Here is a 12,869-nt window from a genome sequence, read left to right on the forward strand (position 1 = left end):
GACAGAGGAGCCATCAATTATCACTGAACAAAAGAATGAAAGGCAAAACAACAACAACTGAGGAAAAGGCAGAGCCTAGAGATAAGAGTGGTGGAAAAGAGACTCAGGAGAAATCTCAAAATGAAGGAAAGGGAAAGAGAAGTACTGAAGTGAGACAGACAGAAAGAAAGAAAGGCAGGAAGGAAGGAAGGAAGGAAGGAAGCAAGGAAGCAAGGAAGCAAGGAAGGAAGCAAGGAAGGAAGCAAGAAAGGAAGGAGGTCAAATTTGAACCCTGATCCTCCAACTCTAGCCCTGGTGCTCTATCTACTATGCTGCCTAGCTAATCCTTGCAACTTGTTGCAACAGAGATCACAGGATCCTGGAAGCTGGAAGGCCTCCAAGGGTCATCTAGTTCAACCCTTTCATTTTAAAGATGAGACAGAGGCCTAAAGCCTTCACATAGGTAGTCTGGCAAAGCCAGGGTTTGAACTATTCTAGACCCAGTATTCCTTCCAATGGACCATCCTGCCCTTCAGATGGCATAGATCACAGCTACAAGGTGCTTTAAGCACTTGGGAGTTAGATATAACCAAATTTTTCATAAAATACCACCCCTTATACTTCTCATACCTTTATTTTTATTTTCTGATAGGATGTTGAAGTCTTTTTTTTTAACCCCTACCTTCCACCTTAGAATCAATACTGTGTATTGGTTCCAAGGCAGAAGAGCAGTAAGGGCTAAGCAATGGGGTTAAGTGACTTGCCCAGGGTCACACAGCTAGGAAGTGTCTGAGGTCACATTTGAACCCAACACCTCCCATCTCTAGGCTTGGTTCTCCACAGAGCCACCCAGCTGCCCCTAATATTGAAGTCTTTAAAAACCTTAAATCACCATCCAAACTAAGCAGTTGTGACTTCTTGTTTGAGCACCAAGATGGTTCTGTATACATGCATCTGAAGAGAACCATCATGTCACACAGGAGGTAACTGATGGTCAAACCAGCTCAATAATTTACCCAAAGCCACACCAAAAGCCCAGATCCAGAGTGAAAAGCCCAAGACCTCTGATGATCCCAGGTGGAAAATCAAAGGAGGAAGCTCCAATAAGCTGATGCCTGCTGCACTGGGTCAGCACTGCTGTCCCCTCCCCTTTCCCTCTGCCCAACCTGCCAAAGGACTTTGGGGCTGAAATTCTCTCTCTCTCAAAAGTTCCATCTTCCTAGGGTAGAGCAGGTGCTTTAGCTGGAGGGAGTAGGAAGAACTCACCTGCTAGGTACCCTTTTTAGCTGTCCAACCCTGAAGAGGATGGGAGGAGACCTCTCAGCCCCACCTGCCAGACATAAACTCAGCTCCCATAGGGCCCCCTCCCATCCCCTTGCACCTGGATTCTGCCTGGAAACTGAAGCTTTGTCTCCTGAACAAACACCACTGGCTCAGGAGTCCAGGACCTTCACAGCCAATAACAAAGCAAGCTGAGACCCAGGCCTCTCTCCCCACCCCCACGGGCTCAGGAGAGATCTGATCTTATCAGGACTTTATGGAAAGCACCACCTACCTCTCCCCGGCGGGTCCCCACCCCAGACCAGAGATCTTATCAGCAGATTTTCTCCAGCATCAGGAAAGTTAAGTCACCTATCCAGTTATCAGCTAGTCTGGTCCTCTCTGGGAGTGTGATATTTATCAGGGTCTGCAGCCAAGTCTGAGCAACCTACAGTCTCCACTGGGGAGCTGCAGCCTGAAAATAATCGGGAACTTAACCAAGGTGGCAAAGGTCAGATGGCTAAGAGGGTGACAACCCATGGGGAAGCAGAACCTGGAAAGGAACTGGGGACTAGAGCCATCAACCCAAACCACCCAGGATCCCAGGCCACTCAAGTCAGAAGCACTTTGGGGTTGGTCAAGCCTTCTTCCTACTAATTGTTCCCATCTCTTAATTCTATCCTTCCCTAATTAGTTTTCTTTGAATATTTCTTTGCCTTTCAGAGATCCCTGTCAGGCGATTAGATGACTTAGAGGGAAGTGTACTACTATACTTGGGAGTCAGGAAAGGCTTGGGTTTAAATGCTGCCTCAGATGCCAGCTCTATGACCCTGGGCAAGTCACTTAACCTTAATCAACCACATTTTCCTCATCTGCAAAATAGGGACAACAGTAGCACCACCTACCTCAGAGGGTTATTGTGTTGTATCAAATGAGACAATATGTATCTCAAAGTAAACACTTTGCAAAACTTATATCAATATGTAACTTAGTTATTATTATTGTTAAGAAGACACCAGACCCTCAAATCTTTTCAGCCCTTTTCTGCCTTTTGCCCCCATCTCTCTTAAGGGCACTTGGTTTTGTTACCTGGATTTGTACCTGGTTCAGTCTTATGGAGAGCTCCCAGATATCCTGGCAAGCCATAAATTCCATCCTGTTCTAAGACTGGCAAACTTGGTCCAAGTAATCATGGGTTCAAAGCTGCCTCTGGTGCCCTCCACCTGGCAAAATCTGTCTAAGCAGAGTCTGGGCCCTGTCCTGCTCCCAGCCACACCTCAGCCTGGGGTCTGTTTAGGTGAAGTCATACCCAATCCAGCTTGCTGGGACTAAAAAGGCTGGGACCGGTCACTACAAAAGGAAAAACTGATTTCTGGCCAGATCTTCTACCAGAGGTGGGTGGAGGGGTAGAAGAGGAAGGTGGGCTTTTACAGAATCTCTAGCAATTGGTCTACTGCCTGCAAATCAGTAGGGAAGATTTTTAACCCCAGAAAATCTCCTTTGTATTGCATTCTCAGGCAAGCAAAAAAGAAATTATACAAAGGACTAAAGAAATAAAGGAGGATGCTATTGGTCATAACTGGCATTTGTTCTGAAAGAGGAACTAAATTCACCCTTTGGTCTTTCCTCCCTGACCTGGAGCTCTTCCAAAATGATTCCTCTCACCCTCCCTAGAGGGAACCTAGTTCTTCTTAATCCCTTTAGTAAATCCACTTTGAGCTCAAAACTCAGGAACTGGGGAACTCCAGCAGTTCACTGAATTTTTCTACCATGATCTATCAGATTTAAATACCCCAAATCTCACTGTCAGATTAATATTCTATCAAGCACATTCTATAAATGAAACCATTACCTTCTAACACATGGAAAAGTCATCATTCCTTAGGGCCCCCAAATTCAAACAGGAATTTGATATTTTTGTCATGACCAGGATGTCTGCCTAAAAGCCTATGCAACTCTAATCTCCAAGAGCCTCAGATGAGGCTATGGGGGGGATACTAAAAATCCATACAAGGAATAGGTCTCAGATCCTTCAAGTATCTCTGGACCCAGACCCTGGAACCCCTTTGGGGTTTTGTCCCAACAAGCATCACTACAAATTAGAGGATGGAAAGTAAAGAGGAGAAAAATCGAAGAGGAAAGGGGAAGGAATCATATTAAGGAGGAGCTGACAAGTTAATTGATGCTCCTTTGAGAAGGGGGGACAAATTTGAAGGGGAGAGTCTGAGTCAAAAAATACCTTCACTTTTAGATCTATTTTTTTGGGAAAGGGGGGCCTAGGAAGAAATGGGCAGTTATTCATTGAAGCAATGTTAATTGAGGGTGGGAGCAAAAGAAAAAGAGCACAAAGATATGGATTTACTTTATGGTGGGGGTGGGGGTGGGGAGGTGGAGAACTGCTTGGGATGACCACTGAGCAAAGAGCTGAGAGCAGAAGAACCTTCGGAGACGGCAGGCTAGCTCTTGCTCCTTTAGGGTGGGGCACTAATTGGGGTGTCAGGGTCAAAGAAAATAGCAAGTAAAGGGTGGGGGTTGGAGGATGGGAGAGATGGCAGCATCCTCAAAGCCTCAGTCCAGCAGAGAAGACACAGTTATAATGACATGAGGGGAGGCAGCTGACAAGTTAGCTCAAGTGCCCCTTGTCTGAATGACTTGGAGGGGGAGAGGGAGGGACAGGGGCAAAAAAAATTAAAATCAAGTTTAGATGAATTATAGATTTATACCAGGAAGAAGCTTCAGAGTCCATCCACTGTCTAAACATATTATTTTAAAGGGGAGGAAACTGAGTGTCAGGGAGGTTACATGAATTGTCTAAGATACATTGATAGCAAGTAGCAGAGAAACATTTGAACTCAAGTTCTCTGACTCCAAAACAAGTTTTACTCCCTCAATACCACAATTAATCCAGAGGGGAGAGAAATAGTAGGGTCCACACTACTCCTACCCAGCAAGTAAAAGGCACATGAATTGCTGCCAACAATAGTGGGGGTCCCTAAGGCCCAAGACAGGCAGAGTTGAAGTGGTCATAGCACCTCAGGAGCTGAGGGCTGCCATCAGGTTAAAGCACCTGCCCCTTTGAGGTATAAGAAACAATAAATAGGGTAAAGATCAGAGGAAACAACAAAGTTGGGGGAGGGGGATCCAGTGGTAGGGTCCCCAGCATTCCAACCCTGCTGAGAGGGAACAGTCTGATGGGGGGGAGGTAGCAATAACTTCCCTGAGCAAGGGAGGGTGTTCCTGGGGAAGAAGGGGACCTGGGAAAGATTTTGGAAATGGAGGGGGTGCAAAAGAGAGGTGCTCTAGGAAGAACCTGGAAAAGAATTTAGGGGGAGGGGTGTGGGGAAATTGTATTTATGGGAAGGGGCTCACGGGAGGGCTTGAAGACAGTTAAAGAGTTCAAGGGAAGAACTGTCAGTGGGGGTTCTGGGGAAGGAGGAGGAAGCCTGAGGGAGGCTCGTGGGGGGAGCATTCAGGGGAGGGGATGCACAGGGAGGAGATTCAAGAAAGGGAGAGACAGAGAAGAGGTTCAGGGAGGGGGCTCTAGAGGAGGGAGTTCAATGGAGGATTCAGGGGAGGGGGCTCAGGAGAGGGAGAGCTCAGAGCTGAGGCTCCGGGGAAGGAACTCGAGTGAACAGGGTTCAGGGAGGGGCGTAGAGGAGGGGGAAGAGCTCTCGCTGAACAGAGAAACTCCAGGGAGGGGGTTCTCGAGGTTCAGAAGAGGGTGCGCACAGGGAGGAGAGAGGTCTCAAGGGAGAGGGTTCGGGAGAGAGAGCGCACAGAAAGGGGGCTCCAGGGAAGGGGTTGTCGAAGACGAGGTTCAGGGGAGGGGCTCAGAGGAAGGGGTTCTCGATGAGAAGATTCAAGGAAGGAGGTGCACAAGGAGCAGGGTTCAGTGGAGGACTGGGGGGGGCTCAGGAGAAGCGCACAGAGAAGGACTCAGAGGAGGGAGTTCTCGAGGATGTGGCTCAGGAGAGAGGGCTCAGAAGAGGGGGTTCAGGGAAGGAGGCGCACAAAGCAGGGGTTCAGAGGAGAGGGTTCTCTACCAGGGGGCTTAGGAGGGGGCTTACAGGAGAGAGGTGACTCCGAGGAGGGGGCTTGCGACTGGCAACCGCCATGCCCTTTCTGTCTCCCCTCCACCCCCACCCCCCCAGCCTCAGGGGTTCTCCTCTTCCTCTGCCCTCCCCTCCCCACTCACCTCCGTGCTTCTCCCGGTCCGGCTCCCGCCCCGGCTGGCTGGGGCCGCAGTCCAGGCACATGCCCACTTCATGGCGCTGCCCGCGGGCCCATTTGGGCAGCGGCGGGGGTGGCGGCGCCGGGCCGGGACTGGGAGGCGGCCGCTTGTCAGTCAGCCCGTCTGCCTCCCTGCCTGCCCGGGTTCCCTCCTTCCCCAGACGCCGCCACCGCCGCCGCCGCAGCTCCCTTGGAACCGGCCCACCCCTGCTGGAGCGCCGTATTCCTCCGAGCTGACGGGCCGCCACTTTCCCCGCAGGCACTGCCTCCTTCCCTCCTCCTCCCGAATTCCCCTACGCATCGCCTCCTCAGCGCCCCCAGGTCCCCGCCTCGCCGCCGCCCCAGCTTCCCACTCAGAGCCCCTGCTCCTTACCCAGACGTCTCCAGAGTCGGTCCGGGGCTCCCTCACCTCCCCTTGCAAATTTCAGCCCTGCACGCCCTGCCCAGTTAAATGCCCGCCTCCTGGCCCCTTGGCTGCTCCTTCACCTCCACCCCCACCCCGATCTTCCATCACCTCTTCTGGTAAGCCCCCTCCCACTACCTCCAAGATCTTCCAGGGCGCTCCCAGTAATCTGCACCCCTATACAAATCTATTCTCAATTGAGCACCTAGCTTCCTAGTAGACTTCTTAGACCCTAGTTCTCAAATCGAGCCTTCAGCCCCTCTCCATTGTTTCACTCTACCTCAAACTTCCCTCATTTCATTCATTGCCACTGAATATCCACGTACTCCGACCTCATTCTTTCACAGTCAACATTCCCCAGCTCAGGATTCTCAAATAGAATAGCCAGCCTAATTCAGCCTCTCCCGATCCTCAGGTTTACAATCAAAAAGCTACTTTCTCGGTCCAACTTCTCACCCACCCAATTCCCAGAAATGTGAATATTCCTCGTTATCTGAATTTCAGATATGTTACCATGTACACGACCCACCATAGACACAAACCCGATACTATGCATAACCCTCAAACTATGTGAAATTAGATAGGAATTTTCAAATATTATCAGAATTCCATTAAAGGACGGAAAAAAGAATTCCATTAAAGAACTTCAAAGATCTGTTTTCTTTTAGGCTCAGGACATTTCCACCTACCTTGTCCTAATTGCAAAACTGAGTGAGGGGCTTACATACAGCCTCTTAAATTTCCGCAGCCCTAGTCAGATATAGAATATATTGTGATGGCCATTCCCACTGGGGAAGAGGCAAGATAAGCAACACCAGGGGGATCCAACCAGGAACCTGTGTCGTTCAGCACTGGGCTTCTAACAGAGCTAACCAGTCAGAAACAGGGCAGCCAAATGTGATAAGGGCTGGACTATAATAGGTTACTTTGTCTTTTCACTCACCCTTTTAGTTTGAAAGCCCCATACACAGCCCCCAGAGCTGGACTCCTTCTCAACTTTTTGACTTTCCTCATATCTCTGTCTCCTGTCTAAACTTGAACCCACCTGCTCTTCTTCAGACCTCAATGTCCAATTGATAGAACTCCCACAGATTTGGCCTATTTTAGAAAAGTGTTTAAGTAAACCATAAAGCACATTTTGACCAGCAAGAAAAAATAGGCTTTCAGAAAATTAAAAAAAAAAAACACATACTCTAGAAAATTCGACCTAACCAATCCAATAATCACATATTACGCTCTATCCAAGATTGGGTTAGGCATTCAGAGAGTAACAATGAAAAAAAGCTACACATTCTCTACCCTCTAGGAGCTTACAGTCTTCCTGGAGGAAAAAAAAATACAATACAAAGTAAAGAATAACAGGGAAAGGAGAGAGAATAGATCCTAAGTAGCTCTAGGGAAATTAAGGGAGAAGGAAATCTTTCTAGATCCTTTTCCAGTTCATTTTTGCCATTCCTGAGAAAAGAACCTTCATCTCAGGATGACAGATACTTTCTAGGGATCTTAAAAGTCAAAACTGTTTTCATAATAATACTAAGAAGTCATACTGTCTAATATTGTTGTTTAGTTATGTCCAACTCTTCAAGACTTCAACTGGAGTTTCCTTGGCAAAGATACCAGAGTAGTTTACCATTTCTTTCTCCAGTTCATTTTATTGATGAGGAACTCATCAATATTTTTTTTTTTGCCTCAGCAAACAGAATTAAGTCTTGGGGTCACACAGCTAGTAAGTGTCAGAGGCCAGATTTGAACTCAGGAAGACGTCTTCCTGACTTCAGGTTCAGGGCTCTATCCACTTCACCTAGCTACCCTACTTTTCATATAGTAAATGTCAAAAGATATGAGAGCACATAAAAGTGCTTTGGGATTCTTAATCATTTTTAAGAGTGTAAAGGGGTATTGAGGCTAAAAAGTTTGAGAACCATTGCCAATGGTGCCTCACTCAGGGCTAGACACATATTAGATGGGCTTCAAGAAATATTAGATAAAAGAGACAGAAAGCTTGGGATCATTTTGATTTCCAAAGCCCTGAATCAATAGGTCATAGAATTGTATTGTAGTCTCAATTCTATTTCTAACTAGGGGTGTGACTTTTATAAATCACTTCACCTTTTAAGCTGCGGTAGAGGTTACACTGGGAGGTTACACTGGATCTATTTCAGCTCTAACATTTATGAATGAATAATCAGGTTTCTAGTCCCACTTCTGATCTTCCTTTCCAATTTATTCCCCCCACCCCCTTGGAGCTTACACTGCAATCCCCAACAAGGGAAGGTTAAATCCAGGCAATCCTTAATTGGCTTCCAGTTCATGGTCCAGAACAAGCCTGGCCCAGCTTTTCAGCCTGTTACCAATGCTGAAGATTTCAGCCACCACTCAGCTCTGATCTGCCTGCACCCAGAGGGAATTGGGGGGAGACAGAAACAGGCCATCAACGCCACAACACCCTGACAGCAGCCCAGCTCTGGCATCCTGGCTCCCCATCTGTATATGCTTTATTAAATCCTTTAAGGATCCAAGCTTGTTTTAGTTAAGAAGGCTGCTGTCCCCCTGGGGGGAGGGGCAACTCACTGGAAAAAGCAGAGAGCTACTTGGCTAGGGAAACTGCCCCTGGGCTAGAATCATCCCACTGGAGTCTTTCTGCTCCGCAGGTCATTTTGGTTGAATTTTATTAAATTTTGGCTTGTTGGTTTATTGCTCTTTCTGGGTCAGGGGATGCTGTTTTGTTTTTCTCTTCTGAATAGTCTGGGGGCTTTTGTCTGTGCTTCGTTAACCAGCAAACAGCTTAATTTCATTGGAAGGGAAATTAAATCCCACAGTAATAGTAAGTGATGGGTGATGATGGATCTGAGCACTAAAAAGTGGTGGCTGATGGAACCTCAGTGCTTTCATAACTGATACACTGTAGGGAACTAAATCAGAGTCTCCTTGTTGAGCATCCCAGGAAAGTATAAGTATGGCACTCCCTTATGGTTTCATGCCACCTTTCATCCAGGAATTCCAAAACACTCCAGATATCATCTGCTAGGAATATTTTGTCACCCCATTTTACAGAAGGGAACAGAATATCTGGTAATGCTTTCAGTCTTGACAATTCCTATGGCAACTGAGACTTTAATGAGGTCCACCAGAGAAAAGATGTGGTCTGATGAAAAGAGTTTTTGAGATGTGTTTCTTTCTGCCACTAACTAGTTATATGCTCATCACCCTTCTGCCTCTGGATCTCAGTTTCCTCATCTGGAAGCATATCAGTCCTACAACTCTTGAAGGGAAAGAGATAATAGATAAGAAAGTGCTTTGAGAAGTTGAAATTGCTGTGCAGATAATAACATGCAATTATTAAGGGGTGGCTGGTAGGGATTTCTTTGGCATTGATTGGACAGATAAAGCTGCTCAGTAAATGGGTCCCATGGCTCCTTGCACATCTGTGTGTACTGATAAAACAACTCCTTCACCAAGTGATTTGGGTGGGGGGTGGGGGGAACACTGCAGCACTGGCCTGAATTAATCAGGAGCAGGAAACTGTTAGATGGGTTGATTGGGGGCAGGGTGGAGAGAAGAAAAAATGTAAGGGAAGAAGAAGCATGTCTCCCCCAAGGAATGTAAGCTCCTCAAGGACAAGAACTGCTTTATTTTGTCTTTTTATCCACAGCCCCTGGCACAGGATCTCAAACATAGTAGGCACTTGATAACTGTGTGTTGATTGATGGGCTGAAGTAAGACACTGGCATAAGCATTGAATAAATCCTAACATAGTAAAAGCTAACAATAGCTTCAGAGGGTTAGCTAAAGGTTTTGTCCTGAGAGTTCAAATTATTTTAGATAAAGTAATTCAGTTCAATAAGCATTTAAAGAGACAGCCCCCTGGCATAGTAGATACCATGCAGGATTTGAAGTCAGGAAAGCCTATGTTCAAATCTCACTTCTGACATTTACTCTGTGACCCTAACCAAGTCATGACACTCATATGTATCTTGGGCAACTCCACAGGACTTATCTAAGTCACAGAGTCATGATCTGCCTAAATCAGATCACAAGACGAATAATGTGTTCAGTTCTGGGTGTCATAGTTTAAGAAGGATATTAATAAGCAAGAGAGCAACCAAAGTGGGGACTAGGCTTGTAAAAGGGCCTTGAGTCTACATCATTTAAGGAATGAGGTATGGTTGAGACTCCAAATAGCCACGCTTGTTGTTGAGTCATTTTCAGTCAAGTCTGACTCTTCCTGATGCCATTTGTGTTTTTGTTTTTGTTTTTGTTTTTTTGCAAATATACTAGAGTAGTTTGTTATTTCCTTCTCTGGCTCATTTTTCAGATAAGGAACTGGGTTAAGTGACTTGCCCAGAGTCACACAACCAGGGTGTCTGAAGTCAGATTGGAACTCATGGAAGAGGAGTTTTCCTGATTCCAAGCCCAGAACTCTATCCACTGTACCACCTAGCTACTATGATGATTATCTTCTAATACTTGAAGTCTTGGCAAAGAGATGAGATGTTTTCCATTTGGCCCCAAAGGACAAAACCAGGGAAAATGAGTGGAATGTTTAAAGAGGCAAATTTGGACTTGATGTCAGCATGAACTTCCTTCTGGTTAGAGCTGACCAAATGTAGAATGGATTGCCTCTGGAGGTACAGGTCTTCTCTCACTCGTCTTCAAGCAGAAACTATCAGACATTTTGATGGAAGGATACTTTTCTGGGCATGAGTTGGATTGAATGGTCACTGACATCCCTTCCAACTCTAAATTCTGTGATTCAGAAATTGGAATCTCAGAGTTCACATACCACTGACTTAATCACAGATTCTTTAACATATTCATTGAAATCCAACACATCTCACAGTGGAAAAGTCTGTATGCCTTGAAATGTATGTCATGAAAATGACAGTCTATGCTTTCTCAAGGACCTTGCAATATAACAGGAAGGAGAGCCCAAATGCTTATGTCATGATACTACTCTATGTATAACTCTGATTGAATCTTCTGCCAGCACTGGGAGGTAGAAGGGAAGGGAGGGAGGGAGTTAAGTTTGATTATATAACTTCAGAAAACATGTAGAAATTTGTCTTCCAATCTCCCCTTTTCCTTCTGGCCCCATCACTGTTGAATCAGGTCCCCAGGGCCAGGCAATTTCTCCCTTCCCTCTCAGGATTCTACAGGTAAACACTAAGGAGTTGCAAGGGATCTTTTCCTAGTACTCATCCAAAGTGTTCCTCCCAATATCAATTGCTAGTTACCATTTCCCTAATATCTTTTAGCTTGGTGATTACTACCCCCAATATAAATCAATGAGTCATCTCTATAATATTGTTTAAAAAGCAGTTAATATTAACTTTTATTATTATTTTAAACTCTTACCTTCCATCTTGGAATCAATACTGTATATTGGTTCCAAGGCAGAAGAGTGATAAGGGCCAGGTAATGGGGGTTAAGTGATTTGCCCAGGGTCTCACTGCTAGGAACTGTCTGAAGTCAAATTTGAACCCAGAATCTTCCATCTCTGAACCTGGCTCTCAATCCACTGAGCCATCTAGCTGTTCCCAGTATTAACTTTGAGAAAGGAATATTTACTGAGAAGATATAGCAAGATCTGAAGTACAAAATACTTCTGAAGCTGGGAGCCCATTCTCCTCTACCACCTTGGTCTTCAGGAAGAGTGGAATCAAACCCAAAGAAGTAACTATCAGACCTTCGCCCTACTCTGTCCACTTTTTGATATAACGTAGCTAATAGAGAAATCATTCTCTTTGCAGCACACTGTATTTTGAATGCCAGGTATAGAATACCAGGTAGGCTCGGTTATGCAAGTTTATCTTTATGGCTGGCTACTCCCAGGAGTTGGGTTCTGTGGCTATTGTAGACTATGCTCCGAACTCCTAGACCTCTGGTTATTTTATTTTTTTTAATCCTTACCTTTTGTATTAGATTTGATTATCGATTCTAAGGCAGAAGAACATAAGGGCTATGCAGTTGGAGTTAAGTGACTTACTCAGGTTCACACAATCCTTGCATTATTCTTCAGACATTTTAAAGCTCATGAGATCATGAATACTAACCAATATGGGCCTAGTCCTTGGAATACGCTCAATGGGCTCCGCTTGCAGCTAATGCTACATGGGGGCTTGTTGAGCTGGCTTCTGGAAATGCCAATGAAGGGGTCCTATTCTTCATTTCAGAGCATGTGCAGGTATTCTGTGATTATTTCCTGTGGCCACAAAAGGCTTAAAAAGATGAAACCTCTGTCTCTTCCCCCCCCCCCCCCCCCCTTGATTCTCTAACCTTATCTTTCTCTCTTTTGAAGGCTTTCAAGATATGAGGAGATTGAGCTACTGTGGGCTTCTGGATGGCCTTAGGCCCTCTCCTTTATGTGGCTGCCACATAACAATGAACATGTCACTGTCATTTTTCCATTGCTGTTGGGTTTTATTCTTTCAAGCTCTTAGAAGAATAAGTATTAGAGATGGAAAGGACCAAACTATGACATTGTGAGCTTCCAAAGTGCTGAGGGTTTAGGAATGGAAGGGGGAAACAAGAGTTTACATTTCCTATATTGGGAATACCTGGAGTGGGGTATGTGCTTTACTTCTCTGAGTGATGTGAGTCTTGTCAGATGAAGCAGCAATTCCTGATTGGTCACCAGTGGTGCCAGAGATGATTGCTACAGGGTCAAGAGGAGTCACCCACTCAGCAGGTTATTAGAGGTTTTCTCTTTAAGGACTTTCTAGCATGTTCTCTCCCTTGGGCTTCTAGCAAGGAAGAAGGGGATTTCTCTTCTTTCCTCCCCACTTCACCAGTGGCCATAGAGGTTGCAAGCACATAGTAAAGGGACACTGAGTCCTGGGTCATCTTCTGCTTTTTTCCCTGAGCCTATGCCAACAGTCAGCAGTTCTCAGTCCTATTGGCAACCTCATGAGTTGGAGAGGTGGAAGTTGGGTGTGAAGCAGACTTCCCAGTGGGAAAGGATTGCTGAAATGGCACCATGCCTTAGTAGAAGAGGAGC

At 45.8% G+C, this 12,869-nt stretch overlaps 1 protein-coding gene across 3 annotated transcripts in view; it reads right to left on the reverse strand.

Moving 5' to 3' along the window:
- Positions 1-12,869, reverse strand: part of DOK4 (docking protein 4) — a 37,639-nt gene that overhangs the window by 12,135 nt on the left and 12,635 nt on the right. Inside the window, exon 1 of one of the 3 annotated variants that reach the window (XM_007474906.3) lies at positions 5,843-5,948. The exons of 1 other annotated variant lie outside the window; for it this stretch is intronic. The gene's annotated coding sequence lies outside the window, so the exon portion shown is untranslated. Of the gene's footprint in view, positions 1-5,434; positions 5,949-12,869 lie in introns of those variants that run through there. One more of the 3 variants, XM_001365738.5, reaches the window with a different exon arrangement.

The sequence above is a fragment of the Monodelphis domestica genome, chromosome 1 (assembly GCF_027887165.1).
Source record: "Monodelphis domestica isolate mMonDom1 chromosome 1, mMonDom1.pri, whole genome shotgun sequence".
NCBI classification, from domain to species: domain Eukaryota; kingdom Metazoa; phylum Chordata; class Mammalia; order Didelphimorphia; family Didelphidae; genus Monodelphis; species Monodelphis domestica.